The sequence below is a fragment of the Aplysia californica genome, unplaced genomic scaffold (assembly GCF_000002075.1).
Source record: "Aplysia californica isolate F4 #8 unplaced genomic scaffold, AplCal3.0 scaffold00619, whole genome shotgun sequence".
Taxonomy (NCBI): Eukaryota; Metazoa; Mollusca; class Gastropoda; order Aplysiida; family Aplysiidae; genus Aplysia; species Aplysia californica.
The window spans coordinates 120,536-125,533 of record NW_004797889.1 but is presented as its reverse complement, the minus strand read 5'-3'; the positions used below and the strand labels follow the sequence as shown (position 1 = coordinate 125,533).

Genomic DNA, 4,998 nt, shown 5'->3' with positions numbered 1-4,998 from the left:
GGGGACAGAGCCCCCTTGGGGTGTTATTTTATCCCCCGTGTCCCCAAATGGTTTGTGCAGTCTCCAGAGCGAGTGCTATAGCTCAGGACCAGAGGAAGGGACACACAGGTAACTGAAGCCTTTGTCTGCTTTTGTTTGTACTTTTGGGTATGTTTGACTATTTCTTTACTTTTATTTCTCTTTGAATATTTATTTACTTTTGTTGGGGGTTTTTAAAAATACGTATTTACTTTTGTTTCTGTTTGGTTATTTCTTTACTTTTGTAGGTTTAAAAAAAACCAACCCATTTATTTAGTTTTGTTTCTGTTTGACTATGTATTTACTTTTGTTTCTGTTGTCTATATATTCACTTATTCCCTATTTAACAATTCTATTTTTGACATCAAATACGATGCTTTATTATATTTTTTTCTGTTTTCTTATTATTTATTGCCTGATGTTTGTTTTGATTTTGTGATATATCTTGTTTATTCAATGAATATCTTTGCCTCTTTATTACAATGTATTGTCTAAAATGGGTTTGTGTTTAGGTTTACAGTGTTTTACTGTTTGTAAGCAGTATCTTTTCAAACGAGCAATACCCTTATTCATTTAAACTTTTGAAATTTTAAAACTTTTATTTTACTAAAAGTTAAAGAATGTCACTTTTTTTTCATCAGTTGGAACGAGTTTTGATTTATTTTCATCAACTTATATGTATCACCTTATCTATGTGACTCCCTATCTCTCAGATTGTCCTATCTATCTTTTAAAATCTTGCATGCTCACATTTCCGCTTGTAGTTCAATTTTGATCACTTGTGATATCTTTCTTTTTAAAAAAATCTTTTACGCCCCTTTATGGACATAATGCGATGTATTTTTGAGGGGGAGGAGTGAAAGGAAATAAGTGACACCTGTTTTACTCTATATCTTCAATAACAACATCATATCCATGAAAAAAAAAAAGAAAAACAGCAAAAAAATAACATTAGTAATAAAAAAAATAAAAATAAAAAGCCAAAGACATTTTGTTCATCGTGGACAAACCTGGGTCAGGATTTTTCTTTTTGAGACTGGCCTATGACGTAAAAGTAACAGCGGACAAGCTTGGATCCGCTATGATATATCTAGTGACGAACACAATACTGCACTCGATCTGAACACGGTTTAACCCTATCCGTATGTCGTGTTTTACTATCGTATCCATACGACCACGGGAACTCTGTGCCACCACTTTCCAGAGGAAATTTACTAGTTAATCCGATCCTTATGCTTTGCAAAGCCTTTTGAAAAGTACTGAACGTTTCAAAGAGATCTTCGTACTAGAAGTATTCTAAAATGTGAAGAATACAACCCCGGGGGTACAAAATGACCCCAGGGCGTACGGATAGGGTTAATCTAATGTCATTGCCTTCACATCTTTTCTCCTTGATGTCAAAGCGCTAGGGTTTTTCTTTGAAGCTCACTATAACCCCACCCGTACGCCCTGGGGTCATTGTGTATCCCTGGGGTTGTATTCTTCACATTTTAGAATACTTCTAGAGCGAAGATCTCTTTGAAACTTCCATTATTTCTCAAAAAATCTTTTTGACAGACTGCTATGTAAAACTGGATTAACGAGTAAATTTCCTTTTTGGAAAGTGGGGGCACAGAGTTCGCCACGTCGTATGGATACGATCGTTATAAAACATGACGTAAGGATAGATCTTCGGTTAAAAGGTATGGAACAATCAAAGCTTACCGTCTTTTACGGGTCGAACCATTTAATTGTTACTATAATCGTATGTCTTGCGGCAAGGCCGAATTAGGTGCTTGTCAATTTGTTCCGTGCAGAGATGTTGATAAAATAATTTCAAATCAAGTTTATTTAGCTTGCTTTTAAAGATCTACCCATATATCTTGAAGAAAAGTCGAGACATAATGCGATGGAAGGAGTTCTGAGTCGCCAGGTGCCAGAGGTAAAATTAACAAGAGACTGGCCATCGTCAAAGTTTGGTAACTTTAAAAGAGATTTTCATCTGGTAGGGGGTGGAGGCTTGAAATAAAGGGAAGCCAGCTAGGGCTCGTAAATGTCAGGCACAATTATTATTGCCCAGCGCCACTACTGCCCAGCGCGAGAATACGAAAGGTTGACATATTCAGTGACCATACTCTCGTGGGTACGCACGAAAGAAGCGTAATTACAATTAACTGTGTTGTTTTCTGGACGCCACTGCCTAGAGGGCAGCCTCTTCTCTGTCTGCTGTTTTCTGGATGCCACTGCCTAGAGGGCAGCCTCTCCTCTGCCTGCTGTTTTCGGACCTTCACTATAAAATAAAGCCCTGGTGTCGTAACGATCCTGCCTTGGGCGTTCACACCTCAATAGTTATATTCTGGGTGATTGGTAACTTCATCTTCCCCCGAGTCCCCAAGAGTGTTGTATTGGCTTTAGACGTGCCAGATCTGTGTACTCTCAGGCGTCTAAAGAGTCGAGTCGCTTCCCAATGTCTTTTGGTAGGGATATTTCATACCACGGACTTAACAGATTTTGGGACAGAATGGTGTTAAAAATATCCCCCCCCCCTTCCCCCGCTAAAATTCCCTGCTCTACAATATGCTGTCCTGGGCAGTGAGTGGTGTCTTGTATAGCTGGGCGGCCAGGTTCCCGATTATTAAAAGCTACGAATGGTAGGAGTCGACTCCGAAACCAATTAATTACTTTCTAACGGTGTGCTTTTTTCCGGTGGGTACCAGGTTGGCTCCGAACATCTTCAGGACTTAAGATAACCTTTATTTCGGAACTACAAAGCATCAACTTCTATTTTTCAAAAAAAATAATTTCTTTAAAAAAGAAGAAGATTTCAACGATAAAAGTAATTGGCAACCGTTGGTTTACGTAAAAAGGAGACGGGTCCAGAATAACATAGTATGTCATTGCGCTTCTTCCGTCCGTACCCACGAGAGTATGAGCTTCGAACTTGCCAACCTTTCTTATTCTCGAGCTAAGAAGTGGCGTCCAGGGCAATAATTGTTCGCTTTTAAGCACAAGGGGGGCAATCCCCAAAAATGCTGTTTTGAGAAAATCGAAGGTAGAATTTTTGGACCTTGTTCAGTTTCTTAATTTAAAAGACAGGGAGGGTTTCTCTATAACTAAACAAATATATTATACACGCCAGTGAAACCAAACTTCTCCTATAGGTAGGGTAATCCTCACTTTTGGTGTAGGTCCAGATTTCTGGAAACCCCCGAAATCTGGGTTAGCCCGCTTGTCCTTAAAAGCGATCAGTTGCGCCTGATATTTACGAGCCCTAGCTGGCTTCACTTTGTTACATGCACAAGTCGACTGACGCAATCACAGTGGTGTTATCAGAAGAATATTACCAATAGTGCCCTTAGCAAGGTAGAAAATCAAAGCCGCGCACTTTTTGACGATATCGATACAATTAGATTGACGATTACCAAAACAGTACTATCCAATTATTTAAATACTATCAGCGTTTTACTGAGCTTTGGACCAGATATCTATTAGATTTTATTTTGAATGAATAAGCTTATAAGGTATAAAATCAAATCTACAAGACAGGGGGCGATCTTTAAAGGGCTGGGGCAGCATTTTCTTGCTCATTCAGGATAAAAATTGAAGTTGTAAATCTTGTCCATTTGCGTACAATTACTTGTAACACATTCTCCCTTCTTTCTTGCGGAAGTGCCTTTGTATTTATTTTTAATTTGAGCTTAGAAATGGTCTAGAAGTCGCTTAACGTCAGCAGAAAGACGAATACGAATATAATATGCGAGTGTGAGGCAGCGTGGTGGAATCAGGCGCTCGTTAAAATAATCAAAGTGAAGAAACTTGCATTTTTCCTCAAGTTTATGTATGTATGTATGTAGTATAGGGTTTTACGGCGCTCGCAACTGCTAAGGTCATATGAGCGCGCTCCTCAAGTTTATGAATTTTGATAAAGATTTTTTTTTTGGCTCAACAACTTTCATGCCCATTAAAGAACTCATTTCTGAGGAAATTGTCCTGAGAACGTTGAACAAAGGCACAAAAAATGTAAATTTTCAGTTACCATGGACTCTTAAGCTAAGGAAATAACTAATATTTGGTGGCCATTTTTTCACTAATTTTACCTCTGAAAACAGGTGACCTCCACCTCCTTCTTCCGCAAATATCTTGACTTGTATTCAAAATAAATGGATATTTTTTTCATCAAAATAAAGACAATTGAACAAGCTTTAAGATGATACCAATAACTCTGCCTGCCCTAAAATTGACGAGACCCTGATTCCACCACGCTGCCTCACATATTTGGATGGGGGCTCTACTCAGTAATTTTGTTTAGGGGACTGCTGTAACCGTTGGATGGAATCGGCAATCTAATTGTATCGATATCGTCAAAAAGTGCGCGGCTTTGATAGTTTTCCCTTAGCATGACAGGGCTCTTGCTCCTTTACGCACGGTTTTGAGTAAATGGGACTCTACGATTAACTCTCTTATAGCTAAAAATATTTTACACGTTATTTGTTTCATCATCATCCAGTGCCAGATCTGCGGCAGACATCGGGGATCATGGTTCTCCTTTCATTCCTTTACTCGAATGCTTTTAAAGAAAGCTACGTTTCCCTGATCTTTCCCTGTTACCCATTTGTTTAGGTTCCCTAAGTAGGCTGCTCTGGGCCTACCCCTGCCTCGTTTGCCTTCAATTTTGCCAGTGAGAGTTAGATGTTCAAGATGTTTAGCATTTAAAAAATTACAGGTTAGATTGTCTCAAGCCTTTAACACGACACTTCAGTGTGCCAGGCATCTGTGTCAGTAATGTGTTGTGTGTAACTCCGTCCCCGCAAAAAGTGGAGTAATAACCCCCGTTATTCTAAAGACGCGCACCGCAACGCAAGCTTTTAGTTACAAAACCACCCCTGTTTCACCCAGCAAGCGATTCACAGTACTGAAGACGAAGCTTGTTATTACGATAATACATGTATTATTTTTCTTCCCCCTACCAAACGTCGCTCCGAGAGGAGGGGATGGGGTGGG

The 4,998-nt window shown here is 39.3% G+C and overlaps 1 long non-coding RNA gene across 1 annotated transcript in view; it reads left to right on the top strand.

Annotated features, from left to right (window-relative positions):
• Window positions 1–27: 27 nt before the first annotated feature.
• Window positions 28–4,998, top strand: part of LOC118478504 — a 12,538-nt gene continuing 7,567 nt past the window's right edge. The window contains exon 1 of the long non-coding RNA XR_004859088.1: window positions 28–108. This is a non-coding gene — a long non-coding RNA (uncharacterized LOC118478504). The remainder of the gene's footprint in view (window positions 109–4,998) is intronic.